Source organism: Macaca thibetana, chromosome 9 (assembly GCF_024542745.1).
Source record: "Macaca thibetana thibetana isolate TM-01 chromosome 9, ASM2454274v1, whole genome shotgun sequence".
Classification (NCBI taxonomy): domain Eukaryota; kingdom Metazoa; phylum Chordata; class Mammalia; order Primates; family Cercopithecidae; genus Macaca; species Macaca thibetana.
In genome coordinates this window covers 75,682,543-75,705,062 of record NC_065586.1, presented here as the reverse complement: position 1 = coordinate 75,705,062, position 22,520 = coordinate 75,682,543, and the positions used below count along the sequence as shown (strand labels likewise).

The 22,520-nt window shown below is 36.8% G+C and overlaps 1 protein-coding gene and 1 long non-coding RNA gene across 4 annotated transcripts in view; one reads left to right on the top strand and one right to left on the bottom strand.

Annotated features, from left to right (window-relative positions):
- The window catches only part of LOC126962179 (uncharacterized), a 49,778-nt gene extending 44,708 nt beyond the window's left edge, over positions 1 to 5,070 (bottom strand). Inside the window, exon 1 of the long non-coding RNA XR_007728608.1 lies at positions 4,860 to 5,070. This is a non-coding gene — a long non-coding RNA (uncharacterized LOC126962179). The remainder of the gene's footprint in view (positions 1 to 4,859) is intronic.
- CISD1 (CDGSH iron sulfur domain 1) overlaps positions 1 to 22,520 on the top strand; it is a 1,082,448-nt gene that overhangs the window by 798,681 nt on the left and 261,247 nt on the right. The window lies entirely within an intron of this gene.

The window sequence follows — 22,520 nt, the reverse complement described above, 5'->3', positions numbered from 1 at the left end:
GCCTGTGCCCTCCACTGAGTCTCTAAGGGCTCAAAGCAGAGAAAGCAACACTCCAGGGACACGCTGCATTTTGACATCAATTTTCTCACTTATGCTCCCTTTGCTGCAGGCTAAATTACCCTCAAATCAACAGCCCCTAAATGACAGTCTTTACAGAAATGCTCCTTAGAAGTCTGGGATAGGGTGTGAGCAGCAGGGATTGGAGGTGTGGGGCACTGAACTGAGCATCAGACAACAAAAGGCCAAATTCTGTTTTCAGCTGTGCTCCAGGTCTGCTGGTAATCTAAATAGGTCACCTGCCCCTCTGCATTTTTATGTCCTCATCTGATCTAGTTCAACATTATTTGTGCTCATGCCCTGGGACAGAGATGATTAGTAAGGTTTTGCCAGAAACACATGCATATTTACTTTAATAACACAAATGACAGTTTAAAAATTTATGGTAAATCTAAAACATGGAATCTAATGTAGTCATTAAAATGTGTATGAGGAATTTTTATTGGCAGAGAAATGCTCATGACGTAAGTGAAAAAGCTGGGCCAGAACTTGTTTCACATTATGCTCAACGCACATTGAGATGGAAATAGATCAAAGTGTTCATAAGTGGTTGCAACTGGTTGATTTTGCCTCTTCATACCTCCGTGCTCAAACTGGAGAGCTCAAACTAGGTTCCTCAAAGAAATACTTTCTTTGAATGTTACAACTTGATCACTTATGGAAGTACTAAAGGGAGAGAAGGTAATAGACACTCTATCCTCAAATAATCAAAAGAAAGCCTTTGACCACCATGATGGGTATTTGAGAAACAATCAGGTCCCCAGCTGTATTTACAGATCACCTCAGGCTTTACATTCAACTCAGTGACTTAGAATTCTACTTCAAAAGGCATTTTTCTCTATATATAATTCCAGCTTTTAAATGCTTCATAAATGATGGTGAACTTGTTATCTCTCAATACCACAACCCTGCCTTTATTCCCAGGCTGGATTTTCAGGTCCTTAATTGGATATCAGCTGATGGCTAAAATGATGTACAGTTAACTAACTGTAATATGCAAACAACATTCTTTGACTATATCCCAAAGTGTGACCCACCAGTCTTTTGATAGATATATGACCTCAAACACTGAGGTGAAGATTCCAGGGTAAACTCACCAGATCATTTTATTTGGGAAACAACAAAATCAAATAGATTCCTTCACTGTGAACCTTCTGAAGGTTGTTAATATGCTAATATGCAATGCTAATAAGAAGAGTGAATATTGTACCCAGCATTTCCCCAAAATATTTAAACACAGAAGCTTTTTATATTGTCTTGAGACTCAAAAGTTGTGAGGAAAACAGTTTTGGAAGTACTACGCTACAGGTTTGAATACATGTGTGATGTTTCAACTGGGCTACCCCCTGACATGCATTGAGAGTGAATCAAGCAGCCTGGCCAGACACACTCTGCTGACTGGTTAGTTGCAGATAGTAAAATATTAGGCAGCAGACCAAGGAGAAAAGAAACCTCTGCCTCTCCCATTGTTTGGTGTGTTCACAAGGAGGCTTTTTTGTTTTTTGTTTCTATTATACTTTAAGTTCTGTGGTACATGTGCAGAACGTGCAGTTTTGTTACAGAGGTATACACATGCCATGGTGGTTTGCTGCACCCATCATCCCGTCACCTATATTAGGTACTTCTCCTAATGCTATCCCTCCCCTAGCCCCCCAGTGCCTGACAGGCCCCGGTGTGTGATGTTCCTCTCCCTGTGCCCATGTGTTCTCATTGTTCAACTCCCACTTATGACTGAGAACATGCGGTGTTTGGTTTTCTGTTCTTGTGTTGGTTTGCTGAGAATAATGGTTTCCAGCTTCATCCATGTCCCAGCAAAGGACATGAACTCACAACAAGGAGGCTTTTAATGGGGGAACTCAGGGAACTTGATCATTCCTGGAAGGACCCTAGAGGCCCCATCTTGCATGACATTGTTAGTATCACAGTCTCTCTCCTCCGTTACCTGCAAGGATCATAACAAACTGCTTTGGGCTGAAAGTTACTGGCCCACTAAGAATCCCAGACTCATGTATTTTTTGCTGGATTAGTGGTATAGTGGGCTGAGTAAGGAGAGCTCATGTCACACCTAAAAGCAGCAGCTGCTCAGGTCCCACTGATGGCTGCCATGTGGGAATGTAGGTCCAGTATTGCCAAAGAGTTTGCATTTTTCAAGAGAAACCAGATATATTGGTTTTTAATATTTTCAGTGAATAGAACTTATATACCATGCAATTCAGTCACTCAAGGTATATTCACATAATTGTGCAGCTATCGCCACAACCTTATTTTATTGAAATTTTCAAGTTTTAAATGTCAGTTCAAATGCATTTAAAATAAAGTACAAGACAAAAAATACATCTACTATCGATATTCAGCATGTGGGCTATTAATTAATGGCCTCTGGTATAAACAAAAAGGAAAGAATTACCATATACTTCTGACTCTTAATGAAATTATAACCAGTAGAATTGAGTTGGGACACAAGAAATAAACAGTGTTAACTAATATTCTTTTTGGAAACTTATTTACCGCATAATTTTCTATGTTTATATACATGTAGCAAGGAAACACATGGAAAGTCTTTAATTTCATGGGTTATCTATGTGGATTTTAAAGTGCTGAAATACAACAAAAAGTCATTTTTTGAGGATGGGAACCAAGACTGATCATTTAAACATTACCAATGCCCAATACAGCATCTGACACAGAGAAGGCATTTGTTAGATGTAGTATAACTCTACTCAGTAATTTGTGTGTAAGAAGTGGGATCGTTTTCCTTTTACTAATGACCACCTGTTTTCTTTCAATGGGAATGTAAGAGAAGATATTCTGGGACTAAATGAGAAGTTATTACCAGAAAACTCATAGACTCCATGATGCAGCTCCCTGTGAACATTTCTAAAATAATACTTTCTGTGGTTAACCTAAAATATAGGAAAACTTTCCTCTTTTATCAATTCTTCATTAAACAGTACCCCAACACTCTAAGTGCTGCTGAATCATCACATCAACAAGTACTCACTATATAAAGACAGAATGCAGGGGAATGAAAAGCCCTGGAAGCCATAAAGTCACACATTTAAAGATAATTACCAAATAAATCTGCTCTCACTGAACAGGCCAGCAAATCAGCCCATCGTGATCCAGGGTCATTCCACCTTTTTTTTTCCCCCACTAGCATAGTAGAGCTGTAAGAGCATAGCCAGATCAGAGATCAGACCTGTTCAATGCAACCACAGAAGCAGGGTTGATATCCACTCTAGGTTATGGTGACCATCAGCCCCTTAAGCAGTAGGACCCTTGACTTGGCCTCAAATGGACATACACTTCCAAGCCATACACAAAGCAAGTTATGCCTCCTAAAAGGATTTAATCAAATCATTTTGATTCACTTCAGACTGGAAAAACAAAATCCAAATTTATCAATCCTGGTGTGATGGCATTTCTAAGGCAAAGTTAGAACCAAAACAACCTGGCAGGGTTAGAGGATTTGGGAGTTGCAATGGACTGAATATTTGTGTGTTTGGATGACCAAGATTAGAAAAGCCTGATAAGGAAGGAAAGAGAACAGAGATGAAGCTAATATTTTCATCTTAGGAATTTAGCCACTAGATCCAGCAATAAGATATTATCCAAAGCACTTTAAGAACTGAATACATCTCGGTTCTGTAAACTATGAATTTTTAACATTAAGGCCAAGCTAATATCCTTGGCAAAATATGACATTGATCTCTCATACTGATATCTGGACTCAGATCACTGTCCAAAAGGCGCAAGTAATCGATTTCCAAAAATGAAAATATCAAGGACAGGTACCACTTCTATTAGAAAAGCAAGTTTTAAAATATCCAGTCTCATTTGCCAAGTAAATATTTGTGTCACAAAAAAAAATTCTTAGTTGCATCAGAGGATTTATATGCAAAAAAAATCTAATTACTTATATATCTGGAAGATATTCATATTCTATATTCTAGAAATATAAACGTTGTACAAGAGATTAGTCAACGGATACAAAATTACAGTTAGACAGGAGGAATACATTCCAGTATTCTATTGCACAGTAGGGTAACTAACAATATTGTGTAAATTTTTAAATAACTAGAAGAGGATTTTGAATGTTCTCACCACAAAGAAATGAGAAATGTTTGAAGTAATGGATAAGCTATTATTCTGATTAATCATACAATGTATACATGTACCAAAATATCACACAGTACTTATAAATATGTATAATTATCCATTAAAATAAAACACAAAGTATTATATAGTATACAAATATAGTTATAAATATGTATATGTCTAAATATATTAAATATGTATATAAGAATATATATTCTATAATATAAACATATTTATATAAATATATATAAATATAAATATGTTTATATTATAGAATATATATTCCATAAACACATTTCACTGTTAGACATTTTTCTATAATCTAACTCACTGCTTTTTTTCCAGATTATTTCCTTGTGCACATTCCATTGCTATGGACACTTGAAATTAAGGAAAGCAAAACTTTCCACTCATTTGTGTTGCTTAACTTTTCCTTTGCCTTTGAAAGCTCTATATATCTAACATAGGGAGCTCAGACAGTTTTTCAACCAATAAACCATCAGCTATCAGCAAACATGAACATCTAAGCCAGTCTTTCTCCACACTAATTTTTACTGTCTTGCCCTCTCTCTTCGTGACTTCAAAGTCTGACCAACGGGAAGAGTATGACAATTGGCCAACACTTCTAGTCGTGAGCATGCATTCTCCATGCTCCATCATCAAAGATACTAAGAACTCAGAAAAATCAAAGGGAAATTCCTAACCTGAGATGGACAGGAACTCTTCTCTCTCCATTATTTGGTATTTTGTGAGAAATCTCTTTCCTCCCATTTCACATTGGACCATCACCACCCTCTTGAAACGTGAGAGATAGAGAATTATTAGAAGTTTAATTTCCTTTTATCCCTTAAGCCTTTTTCTTCTCCATGACACTAACATTGACAGTTTAAAGAAAATAGGTTTTGTGCAAAATTTTTTTCTAGGGCAAAATTATCCACAGTTCTTAACTGAAAAGTGAATTTATAACAATGTCTGATCATAAAACTTTGCCAAGGTTAAAACTGGCAGTGAGAAATACTTTCAGTGAGAAATACCTCAGACAGCTCAATTGCTTCAGCCCTACAATGTCTGGGTGTTCATTTATATTCAGGATCATTTCACTTGTCCATGACATAGATATTTTGATCCTTAAGACCTGAAAGGGAGAAAAAGGAGGCCTGGGCTCTTGCATATGCCCAACAAATTTTATCTGACTTTAGTCATGAAAATGTCAGTGGTTCTTCCAGAGCTGCCGTTTTACTCTTTGAACTGGTGTGCTGAATTAGTATTACATTTCTGACAGATTCAATTATTTCATTTTTCCCCTTTATTTTCTTGCAAACTGACCATAAATAGACACAAATAGGAGAGCATTAATACTCAAATTCACATAGCTGAAATCTTCTTTTTTAATTGTATATATTTTAGGTGGTCAACATGATGTTTTGGTGTACATATCCATAGTGAAATGATTTCCACAGGCAAATCGAGCAAACTAACATATCCATCAACTCACATAGTTGCTTGTGTATGTGTGATACTAAGTTACATAAAATCAGATTTTTTTTTTTTTTTTGAGACGGAGTCTCGCTCTGTTGCCCAGGCTGGAGTGCAGTGGCCGGATCTCAGCTCACTGCAAGCTCCGCCTCCCGGGTTTACGCCATTCTCCTGCCTCAGCCTCCCGAGTAGCTGGGACTACAGGCGCCTGCCACCTCGCCCGGCTAGTTTATAGTTGGAAAAAATTAGAGAAATTCAAATCTAGATATCTATTTATTCATGCAAAAGGAAAACAAACAAGACAATACTCAATCTAGGTCCAGAATGGGCAAATGATTTGCTGACAACCACACAGCATTTTAGTGGTAAAGAAAGAACAGGAAGCCAGGCCTGCCAATTCCTCCTGGTACCATTTCTACCGCAATGTTGCTTCCCACCAACCTGACCAAAAGTGGACATTAATAACAAAAACAAAAAAGGTAAATATTGATTAAGTACTTACTACATCTCAGGCAGTTTATCACTTACTCTATATGCATTTTCTCACTTAATCTTGACAATAAAAGTATGGTACAGGTAAATTATCTTTCCCATTTTAAAGATTAGAATACCAACACTTAAGGAGATTTTTTCTAAGATCACATGTCTAGAAATAGTTGCCTCTGGCTAATGTGTCATTAATGTCACACTTTTTCTGATGCAAATATTCATTCTCTATTTATGTTTAATCCACAATATTCAACATAATTACCAATGGAATTTATCATAATTCACTTTAAAGAAGTGTGCTATTTTACCAGCAAGTAACATAGCCTCACTGCACTTGATTCCCTTGGGAATATTGCCAAATGTAGGCAGCAGAGAATATAAGTTCAAATAAATCACCTCTGTGTAGATCTACCTTTTCCATGAACCCATTTCTTCACATTTCCCGGCAAAGGAATCACTGCAGCTTCACACAAGGTCTTTGTAACTCTAGTGGATGGCTATGACCTGTTTCATGAAGCCATGATTCTCTTTTTCTTTACATGTCATACAAATGAAAACAGCCAACATCTACTAGTGTCTGATTCATTTTCTTGGGAATTGTACTCACATTTATTTTATGACTCAGGCAAAACAGGCCATAAGAGGGCCATGCAAGGGGGATGTGGTAACTCCTGTAATGGGGAGAGGGGACAAGGAGGATGTGTTCCTAAATCAGGCAATTCACAAGGATTCACTCCTCTAAATGTTAGGAAACATGGGCTACTGGTCTAGACATAAAAGGAAAAAAAATAGTATCTGGGCCTAGATTTGGTGCGGACTCCCTTAATAAAGACTGTTCATCATGTACTCCCTGGCACTTTCATGAATAATTCCATTATCAACTTCATATATACCAAACCATGAGCCTATTTTTGCATCTGTAAGTTGGACTTTGGCAATAAAAGAAAGTAATAATGTCTTAGATGATTTCTAGAATAATGTTCTAGAATTCATCATAAACATTTATGTGTTTGCATTACAAAGATATTCTGTGATAGTTTTAACAATGGTTATTAAAAATGTTTGAAGAAAAATAGATGGGTCTGGGGAAATTTAGAGAAAAAAGCCATAGACTCTTAGTACATGATGGGAACTAAAAGTTTACCTAGTACCCAAATCATTTCTGTATAATCAGCATTTGACTAATTCCAACTGCTACAAGACTCCCAAATCATTAATTGTCAGACAGTTGTAATGTTTAGCAAGGTCTTATCTTACTATTTGAGAAATTCCCTTTATGTGGCATGAAATAATCAGTAGCAAATAATTTTTCTTTCTCATGGAGAAGCAGCCAATGATTGCTATCTAGTCTTAAATAAGACATCAAAAATTCAAATGGCCCTACAAGAGGATAGACCACATAGCTTCAAAAACTGAGAGAAACACGTAATGTCAGCAAATCCCCTACATAAAGCTCCTTTTCTTAGAGATTATGTGTGTAGTGCTTTTATATTATAAAATATAATATAAAATAATACAGAGAAACATATAGGAGTTTTCTCTGTAAAAGAGCAGAGAGAAACATATAGCACTTTCCCAAATGGAAATTGTGTTTGATGTCATTAGGGGCACAAAATTTCCACCCTGAATGAAGCAATGTAAGTACCTTCCGTGCCCACCTACCGCCACCCTGAATGAATGACGATCAGTAAAAACACAAGTTAACAGAAAATGTGTTTCACATGGGTCACTCAAAGACCTAGACTGATGGAGGAATCACCATCTTTTAGCTGTGTCAACCAGAGAATATAATCTGATCAACAAGCAGGAGAAGATGGGAATGGAAGAAATCAGATGAGGAATCAAATACTCCAGCCCAGAAGTGACACACATTCCTTCCTGTACTGTTCCATCGGTCAGAACCACTCACATGGACTACTCAGCTTCAAAGGGGAAAAATGCACTCTTCCAAGTTCTGGGAAAAATAGACATGGATGTTGGTGATCTCTGGTAATGACTCCTTAACATCTCCCTGAGAGCTTTCCTTTTCCAAGTTAAGCATTGCTAATTTCTTCAACTGATTTTCATATGACAGTTTTCACAGCCCTCATCTTCCTAATTGCCTTCCTATTGGTCATCTCTACTTTGAGTTCTTGACCTGCACCTTTAAATTATCTGAAACTGTGAATGTTATGATCATGTTGATATTCTGAGGATAAAGGATGCAGCATTCAAAGTGGTCAAAGTGAATAAAGGAGCCTTAAAAGGGTCGGTCAACCTGAGAAAGTTTAGAAACCACCACTTTAATTCTTCATTATTACCTTCAAAGGTCATGCTTAGTGATACAATTCCAGCATTGTCTGACCACTAGTGAATACTGTTGTTCTGTTCTATGTTTTGATATGAACAAAAATATAACATTTCTATGAAAATAGCCTAAGATTGCATTATTGTGACAAAATATTGGACTACAGTGAGTTTGTGGGCAACTAAAACACCCAAGGGTATGCCACTTGAAATGCTGTCAAGCTAAGCATCACCAACCTTGAACTTATGCAAATTCTGGGGGGTTGTTTTATTTATTTCTCCTAGCTCTCTTCTCATTTTTACCTATTGTAGGCTCAAAGTTCACTTCTTGTGTTGACATGGATGTGGTGAAAAGGGAACACTTTTACACTGCTGGTGGGAATGTAAACTAGTACAACCACTATGGAAAACTGTATGAAGATCCCTTAAAGAACTAAAAGTAGAACTACAATTCGATACAGCAATCCCACTACTCGGTATCTACCCAAAGGAAAAGAAGTCATTATATGAAAAAAACGCATGCACCCACGAGTTTATAGAAGCCCAATTTGCAATTGCAAAAATATGAAACCAGCATAAATGCCCATTAACCAATGAGTAGATAAAGAAAATATGGTATACATACCCTGTGGAATACTACTCAGCTATAAACTGAATTAAATAACGGCCTTTGCAGCAACTTGGATGAAGCTGGAGGTCATTATTCTAAGTGAAGTAACTCAGAAATGGAAAACCAAATGTTGTGTGTTCTCATAAGTGGGAGCTAAGCTATGAGGATGCAAAGGCATAAGAACAATACAATGGATTTTAGGGACTAAGGGAGGAAGGATGGGAGGAGGTTGAAGAATAAATGACTACATATTGGGTACAGTGTACACTGCTCTGGTGATAGGTGCACCAAAATCTCAGAAATCACCACTATTGAACTTATCCATGTAATCAAACCCCACCTGTTCCCCAAAACTACTGAAATATTTTTTTTTAAAGGTTCACATCTTGGTAAATTGTTTTTGGTCCTAATCCTGTTCTTCACATCCATATTTGTGTTTTCTCATCACCAGTAGACATAGATTCCTTTGAGGCAACTACACAGAACATTGGGCAGCTGAGTGCAAAGATCTAAGCCACAGAGCGTATCACATAAGAAATCCCTCCAGGATGACACGATTGTGGTCAACAGCACACTGGATCATCTCCCTGTTCTGCATCTATTCTCAGGTTCATCAGTGTTCACGAATGTGCTTCCCTCCCTAACATGAAGCACTTCCCTGCTCCTCACTGAGTGGCCCTTCCACGGCAGTGAACAGGTTTCTGGTCTCACCCAACAAAGTTCTCAGTGATAACCTTCAGTCTGAATTGAATTCTTTATTGTTTTCTTTGTTTGTCAAATTTTCTTTACCCAAAGTGTGTCCTTAATATTAATATTTTAATCACAGCTTTTATACCAAATGTGAATTCAGAAAAGTTATTTAATGACTCTGGAGCCCATTTTATTCACCAATAAAGAGATGGTTGGACCAGAAATCTTAGGGCCATTTGCAACTCTACAAATGTAAGATTCTCTGAATTTTTCTGGATATTTTCTTCTGAAGAGTGAAAAAGTTCCCTGATATAATTGTAAAAATCGTATAAAAACAAAGAAACTAAAGCATGAAGAGATGATGGAATTTTCCAATTGTTGTGCATAGCCCGTTGTAGAATCAGGAACATAACCTCACCCTGTATGCATTCCCTCGAGAAATAATAGCACTTCATCCTCTTGCCAGACATTAAAATGCCCTTATGTACCACCTAATAGTAATAACTGTTTAGTCCTGACTTAATGCCGTCTATCAATTCACATTACGTTGGCCTGTTAGCTTCAAAACACCTCACAAGGTTAACTGTGTAATGATTCAATAACATTTATCTAAAGATCAAAATATTATGAGATTATAGTACAGAAAATAATAGGAATGTTATGCACTTGTTATAGCTATTCAGCAAAAATAGAAAAATAGAAAATGTACAGCTGTGTTACTCTGCTTCCCCTTGTATGAAATATTTAGCCCAGACAATCGTTATTCTCAGATTAATGCCATTCAATTTTACTTAAAATGTTAACGGTGGTTTCCCTCCTTCCTCACTAGGATTCTGACTAATCACACCATATGCCAGAGGGCCTGATATATGAAGTCACTGGAAGCCATTTACAGGTTTCAGGAAGTTGAGTTTCTTTCAAGATGAGAAGGGAAAAAATCAGTTTTATCTTGTTGTGTCAAGAAACATGGCCTGGAACTCAGATGAGTAGATAGCTTAAATGCATTGCATAATGTTTTCCTTGTTAAGAAATTATAAACCCTGTGCCGAACATACCAGCCCAGCAACTGCTATCCCAGAGAAAACAGGAGTTGTTTCAGGAAGAAGTTGAACTGATCATTATTTTTCTTTCTTCTTGCCTCTGCACTCTTCACTTTACACAAACATTCCCTATTAAGTAATTTATCTGCAAAGAAAATCTAAACACACCAAATAATTGCCTTTTTACTTCACTGTAAAAATAAGCAAGCATGTTACTGTCTAGGTTTCAGAGCCACATCTTTCTCCAACTCCAGTGACAATGGGGCCTCTTTGAGTTGAGTATTGTTTTTTTAATTTCCTCAGGTTTTCACAGATGAAAACATGAGTCATGTAGACGAAGTCAGTCATTACAAGAGCCTCTGTAAACAAATCACCCCGTAAATCTTTCTGGAACCTGAGGGAATGGATAAACATTCCTTGCTAACCCGAGCAGAAATAAAGTTCTCAATTATCATTGTTACCAACTGAAAAAAAGCAAGAATGGCTTACATATTAGGACTCTCAATAAATAGTTGTAGGAGTATTTGCTGAAGAATGTTTATTTATTCAGTACCTACTATATTTCCAGGACCAGAGAAAATAATTATAAAAAATAAGACATGACATGGGGCTTCAGGGAATTTATTATACACCTTGGGGGAGCAATGGCATATTTAATATAATGGGAAATCAATATTAGAAAAAAATCACACTTTAAAAGCTTTGTATAATAGACTGTACATTTTTATAGATTTGGAAAGAATTTTTATACATATATATGTATATATACATGCTAGGGTGAACACTGAATGAAGGCTTTGTTGAAAAAGTATATATATATATGCTAGGATGGATATTGAATGAAGGCTTTGTTGAAAAAGCTTCTGTTCATTTATTCTGGGTTACAACATTAAGGTTAACAGGTGAGCAAAAATCTCAATGGCTCATCCAACATTTATTTCTCACTCACATAAGTGACATCTGAGGGCTGGCTTCAGTTTTGTTCAATGTTTTCTTTACCCAGAGACCCAGGCTAAAGTAGCAGCCTTATTTTAATCTGCTGGTAGAAGGAAGAGATAAAAATAATGAGACTACATGATGCTCTTGAAGTGTCTTCTGTGTCTTAGCATGTGTTACTTTCATATTCCATTGTCCAAAGCAAGTCACATGGCCACCCCAACCATTAATGAGGTAGCAAATATACTTATCCTACCGGGAAGAGCACAGCAAATCACTTAGGAAAAAGTGACAATATATAATCTTCTCAGAGGGAGGAAATGATACAACAATAATACATTAATGTAATTTAACAATATGATACTGCAACCTACCAAGTGGGGTGTGTGTGTGTGTGTGTGTGTGTGTGTGTGTGTGTGTGTATATATATATATATGGAATATGGTTTTGCACAAGGAAGAATGGAGGAAGGTCATTCTGGAGGTAGAGATTTCAAGAATATCTGGGTCAAAGCATATATCTATACTGTGTTTATCTGAGACTCCCAAAGAGACTTCCAAAAATATTGTAATAATTTGCATTCCCACTAAAAGTGTGTAAAAGGATCTTTTCAATCCTATTTTTTATAAGCTGTTCAATGTGCCAATTTGCGAGATAGGAAAAAAATGTTAATTTATGTTCTTATTTCCATTCCTCTGGTTAAGGATGAGCATTTTTCGTATGTTTTGTGGCTATGTATATATTTCCTATTCATATGCTTTAAGAACAATGACCTTTTGGTACAGAAAGAGAATTTATATGGTCTGTTAAAATTCATTGTAATCTGCTCAGGAGCAGGTTTAGGCATTGGACACCGGGGTCAAGGATGCATACCAAGTGAAGTAACATTTTTCTAGAATTAGGGATTATTTTTTGAGTGGTATGTGTCAATGTGTCAGAATTTCCTCTGTTTCCTTATTTACTTCCAAATATCACCCCCCTACACACACTCAACTTACTTACCAGACATGGAAAGACACCACCTGGGATGAAAATCACAGATTTTAAAATGCTAAATCCTGGCCATGAACATAGTATATCTGATCACTGAGATGAGGATGGACTGCCCTATCTTTGGGGGTTGCTAGAATGCTGATCTCATATGACTAAAAAAATCACGAATCATTCTTCAACGCCCTTCTCAATTCTCTTACATTTTATTCTCTCTACTCCAACATTTTCAAAACTGTTTCTCATGGAACATTAATCCCATAATGCTACAGGGAAAAACAACAACAACAACAAAAAAGAAATGAAGTAAGGTTATAGTCAAATAAGGTTGAGAAATACTATGTACTGATACTATCCTCAAACTCACAAGCTAAATGACCTTGGGCAAGTGACTTTTTTTCTCTGACTTTAGTTAATACATGTGTAAAATGGTGTGATAATAACAGTACCTTCCACATAGGTTTGTTGTAAATATTAAATTAGTTAAATCATGCAAAGCACTTAGAACGATGCCTGGCATATAGTTAGTGTTTAATATGTTTGTTATTGTTATTATCATTTTATTAGCATTAGTAGCTGCATCTAAAGGCTCTGAAAAAAAACTTTGCAGCAAATAAGCTTATTTAACATTGCTTAATTCAGATTATCATTAATTAATTTTTACTTAATTTAGAAAATACCATTCTTTTTTTATCTGAATCTTCATATAGAAAATGAATAGCTGGGGGGTCAGGGGACACAGAGACCATGGTCAAGGTCAATAGGAAAAGACATCTTGTAATTTGTGTTTAACCTCAAGTTTTCCCACAAGTGCCAGCCCAAAGAACAGCTTCTGCCTCTTCTGTAGGAGAAGAGACACTTGATACACCCTATCCACATGCAATGTCAAGCATTACAATTATCTCTGCTACCACATAATAAAAGGAAAATTAAAAATAACTTGAGTTCCTACATTTCATGTTCTTCTTGTTGTATCAAAAGATAACTATTTCTGAACACATTATGAATAGCGAATAATTCTTGCTGGAAAATTTCAAGAGGAAAGAGATGATCCTTTCCCTTGTCATGCTCTCAGTGATAAATAAGGCACAGAATTATTTTCTCCAAGGGCGAGATCTGACTTCTTTTATTTGGAAGCCAGGGCAGCATTAAATGAAACATTTATTTCCTTGACATCAACAACAACTGCCTGAAATTTCTTGTGCAGGACACAGACTTGCCCTACCTGCCTGCTCTTGCCATGTTCGTTTCATAACAAATAAGTATGCTCTGTCCTTAGCAAAAAGGAGAATGTCTCAGGGGATACTCAGAATGGGCCACCAGGTTGGCCCCAGTGCATTTGTGTCACTGAGTTCACCCAGATACTCAAGAGACCAACCGCTGCTCGCCAGCCAGGCCAAGTAAATACTGGGAACTTGGGACCTCCTATGTTATTCGAAGAAGGTAATTGAAAAAACTGAATTTTTTCCTTTATCAGAAAACACATGAAATATACATTTAATTGGGAATTTTAATTTATTCAAACTATAAAAATCACTTTTGACAAGTATCTTTTTAATTTGATTTTTAACAGTAAGTAAACATATAAGGATTATTAAATATTACAAACCAAACCAGAAACTATCTGATTGACTGCTGTCAGTATTTCTCAAAAGTAAGGATGCCCTAGACCTAATGTTAATGGTTGTCTAAGTTTAAAATAAAGGAATGAACTCATGTATCACTTTTTTATTGCAGCTATGACAAATTACCAAAAACTTGACAGCTTAAAACAATATCCACTTATTATCTCACAGTTCTCTGGGTAGAAGTCCAACACACATCTCACTGGCCTAAAATTAAAGTGTCAGCAAGGCTACATTTCTTACTAGAGGCCACAGGGAAGACTCCACTTCTAAACTCATTCATATTGTTGACTGAGTTGAGCTCCTTTCATTCCTTTCATTTGTAGAACTTAGGACCTCATTTCCTTGCTGACTGTCAGTGGGGAACTGCCCTCTCTCCAATCCTTACACACGACCTCCCTACATCTCAAAACCAGCAACGACGATGCATCAAATCCTTCACCTGCTTGGAATCTGACTTCCTTCTCCTCTCTCTTACTCAACCAAAGAGAGTTTTCTGCTTCTAAAGGCTCATGTGACTATATAAATCCAACACAGATAATCCAGGATAATCTCCCTATTTTAACATCTGCTACCTTAATTACAGCTGCAAAGTCCTTTTTGTCATAACAGGTAACATATTCATAGGATTAGGAACGTCTTGGAGAGGCAGAGGGCAGTATTATTCATTCTACCATAACTAGTGTTAATTTAAAGCTAGACTGCTTTTCTCTTCAAGAGGAAAACAACCACACATTTTACTATAGGGAGAAAGCACATTGTTTTGCTGATTTTGAGATCATTTTTCTTATCTTATTTGGACTTAATTATCAATGGAAAAGGCCATGCTTTAGGTGTAGACCTCCCTTAATTAGCACAGTTTCCTAGTAATCCAGATGCTTCTACTCACAGCAGTTTTAGTACACATATATTTTAGGGGCCAGGCTTTAGCCCACTGAGAGGATAATCACCACTCTGTCATGATAAACTCTCCTCTGGGAATTCTCCAGTTTTTTTAGGCGAACTCTATCACAACACAGATCCTTTTTGAAAGTCTGTAACATTCACATTTCCATCACACACCTTTCATCACCACTAGATGGAAGGTATATGATGGCAAGTTTTTATGTCTTGTTCACCATGAATCACCAGTGCCAAGCACAGTGCCTGGTCCAAAGAAGTGTCCAGTGAATTCTGGTTGAGGAAAATAATGAATGAACACAACAGTTTAAGGAAGAACTTGGATAGAATCAATGAAAGTAAACTGCAAACAAATTTTCATAGACTGTGAAACATTTGATACACCAAATGGGTCCTGAAAGATTTCAGCCAGATTCACTACTTGTTTAAAGATAAGAGTGTAAACTCATTGGGATGAAATTTGCATTGCTGGAGTTTTAAACTTCCATTCCTATCTTAACATACATCAAAGAGTAGCTGAATCAACTCCTAGGTCACATCTACTACACAATAACCATGTACTCAATAACGAAGTAAGTTGAGTCAGAACTCAAGTAAGGCCAACTTTTTAGATTTTACTAACTAAAATATGTAGCTAATCAAATGGCCATACTTATGGCTATGATTTATTACAGAGGACACAAAGCAAAATCAGAAAAGAGAAAATGTACAAAGGGCAAAGTCCAGAGGAAACCAGGTGCAAGTTTCCAACGGTCCTCTCCTAGTGGAGTGCCGAATTCCGCAGCAATTACTGTGACAATATGTGTGAAATGTTGTCTACCAAGAAAGCTCATCAGAGACTTGGTGCCCAAGGTATTTATTGCAGCTGGTCACCCAAGTACCCACTGCTTAGCATGTACCAAAATTTCCACACTCCCAGAGGAAAGCAGGTGTTTAGCACAAACCACATTGTTTGCATTTTTAGTGCAATGAGTCACTCTGGTCACTTAGTGTGATGGGAACCTCCCAAAATCCAAGTTCCCAGATGCCAGGCAAGGATCATTCTTGTAAGCAGGCTTTTTAAACGATAATAGCCAGGGCTGCTATATTAACAGAACAATAATAAACACATTCTACACAACATTGTAGAATTTCTATAAATGTCTGATTTTCTGCCTTCACTTGCTGAACAATGTATGTTTCATTTTCCCATTGTTCCTAAAGATTTGAGTCTTGCATATATTTTGAGAATGAGTGCTGATGCTGATAAAAAAACAGAGAATCATTCACAAAGAAATCTTTATGACAAAACTGGGTAGCATTAAAATACTGATAAATTTTACACTGAGTTTTGGAAATAACTCTGTGTGGCATCAAAAAAGATGAATACTATGGCATTAATAGGTAGCTCTGAAATATGTATCAATTTAAATTCAATAATGAATAATCTCTTCCTTAAAGTGATATATTTTTATGCTGGATGTCTGAAGAAACATTTAAGAAAATAAATACTTATAAATGCATGAAGAAGAAGGTTCATGTAAAAAAAAGCAAAATATTTTAAATTATAAAAGCTAAAATTTTGAGCAGATAATTCAGCTTAAATACATGTACTCACACTAGTGTGACATCTTTTTTGTATTAACTTGGTATACAATTGTGGGCATATGATTTGCATATTTTATTAATGTTCTTCCTCCCTACACTTTAACAATATCTATTTATTTGTATCACAAAAATTAGAATTTATCATCCATAAAATTCTGGGCAACATTAACCTTTGTGCTCACTATGAAAAATAAAAATAAAAAATAATAATATTAGCAAGATTTAAAATGAACATTTACCTATTAAAGAGAACATGTTTTATTAATTTCTTCAGCATTTCCTAAGCAAATACTATATGTCTGAAACTGCTAGGAAATGAAGAAAAGTACTGACTAAAATAATAGATTCTTCCCTCAAAGAGCTAACCTCTAATGGGAGAAATAGACTTTTGAACAAATGAATTTAGTTAGTGCAATACTACCTGAACAGAGATGTGTGCTAGGGGTTACATAAACTCACAGAGAATAAGATTTGAGTTTTGAACAATGGGAAGTTTGTTTGGCAGACAGAAGAAAGAATAGCACACAAGGGAAGCTCCTCAAGGCAGACTCCAAGCTTCCTGAGTGCAGTGCTGTTACCCCTGCTCCTTGTCCCAGCCCCAGTGCCAGGAGCTCGACATCCCTGCGGCTGCACATTTCCCCTTCCCTCCAGAGCTGTCTATTGTTATAGAGCCTGCAGGGTCCCTGTTTCTGGCAAAGGCCTTTCCAACTCTGATACCCCAGGGCCCACTCCCTCTTGCAGTTTCAAGCCTTTCTCCTATAGTTATGCCCCTCTCTACTGCATTTTGAATTTCTCCCTCTCCACTGAGTTACTCCCAGAGAACATAGAGATGCTTTCATGTTTCCCATCTTTAAAAGGACAAAAATACAAAAATATCAAAAAAAAAAAAATTCCTTGGGTCCACCCACTCATCTGCTCCTCCAATACCTATTTCATTTCTCAAAAATTTCACAAGTGTTGACCAGATTTAGTCTCCACTTTCACATCTCCTATTTGCTCTTTTTAAATTTAATTAGATGTTTCAAAGTGAAAACTGGAAATTACTTTATCAGCAAATACATGCACCCATGTCCCAGGACTTAAAATTTTTGTGAACTTTTTCCAAAATTTTTTTTTATTACTATACTTTAAGTTCTGGGATACGTGTGCAGAACGTGCAGGTTTGTGACATAGGTAAACACATGCCATGGTGGTTTGCTGCACCCATCGACCCGTCATCTACATTAGGTATTTCTCCTAATGCTATGCGTCCCCTAACCCTCCTACCCGACAGACCCTGATGTTCCCCTCCCTGTGTCCATGTGTTCTCATTGTTCAGCTCCCTCTTATGAGTGAAAACATGCAGTGTTTGGTTTTCTGTTCTTGTGTTAGTTTGCTGAGAATGACAGATGGTTTCCAGCTTCATCCATGTTCCTGCAAAGGACGAGAACTCATCCTTTTTTATGGCTGCATAGTATTCCATGGGGTATATGTGTCACATTTTCTTTATCTAGTCTATCATTGATGGGCATTTGGGTTGGTTCCAATTCTTTGCTATTGTGAACTGTACTGCAATAAACATATGTGTACATGTGTCTTTATAGTAGATGGTTTATAATCCTTTGGGTATATACCCAGTAATGGGATTGCTGGGTCAAATGTTATTTCTGGTTCTAGATCGTTGTGGAATTGCCACAATGTCTTCCACAATCGTTGAACTAATTTACACTCCCACCAACAGTGTAAAAGCATTTCTATTTCTCCACATCCTCTCCAGCATCTATTGTTTCCTGACTTTTTAATGATCAACATTCTAATTGAAGTGAGACGGTATCTCATTGTGGTTTTGATCTGCATTTCTCTAATGACCAGTGATGATGAGCTTTTTTTCATATGCTTGTTGACCGCATAAATGTTTTCTTTTGAGAAGTGTCTGTTCATATCCTTTGCCCACTTTTTGATGGGATTGTTTTCTTCTTGTAAATTTGTTTAACTTCTTTGTAGATTCTGGATATTAGCCCTTTGTCAGATGGGTAGATTGCAAAAATTTTCTCCCATTCTGTAGGTTGCCTGTTCATTCTGATGACAGTTTCTTTTGCTGTGTGGAAGCTCTTTAGTTTAATTAGATCCCATTTGTCAGTTTTGGCTTTTGTTGCCATTGGTTTTGGTGTTTTAGTCATGAAGTTTTTGTCCATGCCTATGTCCTAAATGGTATTGACTGAGTTTTCTTCTAGAGTTTTTATGGTTCTAGGTCTTAGGTTTAAGTCTTTAATCCATCTTGAGTTAATTTTTGTATAAGGTGTGAGGAAGGGGTCCAGTTTCAGTTTTCTGCATAGGGCTAGCCAGTTTTCCCAGCACCATTTATTAAATAGGGAATCCTTTCCCCATTGCTTGTTTTTGTCAGATTTGTAAAAGGTCAAATGGTTGTAGATGTGTGATGTCATTTCTGAAGCCTCTGTTCTGTTCCATTGGTCTATATATCTGTTTTAGTATCACTACCGTGCTGTTTTGGTTACTGTAGCCTTGTAGTATAATTTGAAGTCAGGTAGTGTGATGCCTCCAGCTTTGTTCTTTTTGCTTAGGATTGTCTTGGCTATGTGGAATGTTTTTTGGTTCCATATGAAATTTAAAGTAGTTTTTTCTAATTCTGTGAAGAAAGTCATTGCTAGCTTGATGGGGATAGCACTGAATCTATAGATTACTTTTGGCAGTACAGACATCTTCATTATATTGCTTCTTCCTGTCCGTGAGCATGGAATGTTTGTCCATTTGCTTGTGTTCTCTCTTATTTCCTTGAGCAGTGATTTATTGTTCTCCTCAAAGAGGTCCTTCACATCCCTTGTAAGTTGGATTCCTAGATATTTTATTACTTTTGTAGCAATTGTGAATGAGAGTTCACTCATGATTTGGCTCTCTGTTTGTCTATTTTTTCGTGTATAGGAATGCTTGTGATTTTTGCACATTGATTTTGTATCCTGAGACTTGCTAAAGTTGCTTATCAGCTTAAGGAGATTTGAGGCTAAGACCATGGGGTTTTCTAAATATGCAATCATGTCATCTGCAAACAGACAATCTGACTTCCTTTCTTCCTATTTGAATACCTTTATTTCTTTCTCTTGCCTGATTGCCCTGGTCAGAACTTCCAATACTATGTTGAACAGGAGTGGTGAGAGAGGGCATCCTTGTCTTGTGCTGGTTTTCAAAGGGGATGCTTCCAGTTTTTGCCCATTCAGTATGATGTTGGCTGTGGGTTTGTCATAAATAGCTCTTATTATTTTCAGATATATTCCATCAATACATAGTTTATTGAGAGTTTTTAGCATGAAGGGGTGTTGAATTTTGTCTAAGACGTTTTCTGCATCTATTAAGACAATAATGTGATTTTTGTCATTGTTTCTGTTTATGTGATGGATTACGTTTATTGATTTGTGTATGCTATACTAGCTTTGCATCCCAGGGATGAAGCCCACTTGATCATGGTGGATATGCTGCTGGATTCAGTTTGCCAGTATTTTAGAGAGGATTTTCACATCGATGTTCATCAGGGATGTTGGCCTGAAATTTTCTTTTTTTGTTGTGTCTCTGCCAGGTTTTGGTATCAGGACGATGCTGGCCTCATAAAATGAGTTAGGGAGGATCCTCTCTTTTTCTATTGATTGGAATAGTTTCAGAAGTAATGGTACCAGCTCCTCTTTGTACCTCTAGTAGAATTCGGATGTGAATCCATCTGGTCCTGGACATTTTTGGTTGGTAGACTATTAATTACTGCCTCAATTTCAGAACTTGTTATTGGTCTATTCAGGGATTCGACTTCTTCCTGGTTTAAACTTCAGAGGGTGAATGTGTCCAGGAATTTATCCATTTCTGCTAGATTTTCTAGTTTATTTGTGTAGAGGTGTTTATAGTATTCTGATGGTAGTTTGTATTTCTGTGGGCTCAGTGGTGATATCCCCTTTATCATTTCTTATTGCATCTATTTGATTCTTCTCTCTTTTCTTCTTTATTAGTCTGGCTAGCTGTTTATCTATTTTGCTGATCTTTTCAAAACACCAGATCCTGGATTCATTGATTTTTTTTGAAGGGTTCTTCTCCATCTCCATGGAGATGGAGATGCCTCTATCTCCATCAGTTCTGCTCTGATCTTAGCTATTTCTTGTCTTCTGCTAGCTTTGAATTTGTTTGCTCTTGCTTCTCTAGTTCTTTTAATTGTGATGTTAGGGTGTCTATTTTAGATTTTTCCTGCTTTCTCTTGTGGGCATTTACTGCTATAAATTTCCCTCTAAACATACTTTAAATGTGTCCCAGAGATTCTGGTACATTGTGTCTTTGTTCTCATTGGTTTCAAATAACTTATTTATTTCTGTCTTAATTTGGTTGTTTACCCAATAGTCATTCAGGAGCAGGTTGTTCAGTTTTCATGTAGTTGTGCAGTTTTGAGTGAGTTTCTTAATCCTGAGTTCTAATTTGATTGCACTGTGGTCTGAGAGACAGTTTGTTGTCATTTCTCTTCTTTTACGTTTGCTGAGGAATGTTTTACTTCCAATTATGTGGTCAATTTTAGAATAAGTGTGAAGTGGTGCTGAGAAGAACGTATATTCTGTTGATTTGGGGTGGAGAGTTCTGTAGATGCCTTGTGTTCTGATTGATACAGAGTTGAGTTCAAGTACTGAATATCCTTGTTAATGTTTTGTCTCATTGATCTGTCTAATATTGACAGTGGGGTATTAAAGTCTCCCATTATTATTATGTGGGAATCTAAGTCTCTTTGTAGGTCTCTAAGAACTTGCTTTATGAATCTGGGTGCTCCTGTATTGGGTGCGTATATATTTAGGAGAGTTAGCTCTTCTTGTTGCATTGAATCCCTTTACCATTATGTAATGCCCTTCTTTGTCTCTTGATCTTTGTTGGCTTAAAGTCTGTTTTATCAGAGATTAGGATTGCAGCCCCTGCTTTTTCTTTTTTTGCTTTCCATTTGGTTGGTAAATATTTCTCCATTCCCTTATTTTGAGCCTATATGTGTCTTTGCATGTGAGATGGGTCTCCTGAATACAGCACACTGATGGGTCTTGACTCTTTATCCAGTTTGCCAGTCTGTGTTTTTTTATTGGGACATTTAGCCCATTTACATTTAAGGTTAATATTCTTATGTGTGAATTTCATCCTGTCATTATGATGCTACCTGGTTATTTTGCCTGTTAGTTGATGCAGTTTCTTCATATTGTCGAAGGTCTTTACAATTTGGTATGTTTTTGCAGTGGCTGGTACTGGTTTTTCTTTTCCATGTTTAGTGCTTCCTTCAGGAAGTCTTGTAAGGCAGGCCTGGTGGTGACAAAATCTCTTAGCATTTGCTTTTCTGTAAAGGATTTTATTTCTCTTTCACTTATGAAGCTTAATTTGACTGGATATGAAATTCTGGGCTGAAAATTCTTTCCTTTAAGAATGTCGAATATTGGCCCTCACTCTCTTCTGGCTTGCAGCGTTTCTGCAGAGAGATCTGCTATTAGTCTGATAGGCTTCCCTTTGTGGGCAACCTAACCTTTCTCTCTGGCTGCCCTTAATATTATTTTCCTTCATTTCAACCTTGGTGAATCTGATAATTATGTGCCTTGGGATTGCTCTTCTTGAGGAGTATCTTTGTAGTGTTCTCTGTATTTCCTGAATTTGAATGTTGGCCAATCTTGCTAAGTTGGGGAAGTTCTCCTGGATAATATCCTGAAGAGTGTTTTCCGACTTGGTTCCATTCTCCCTGTCACTTCC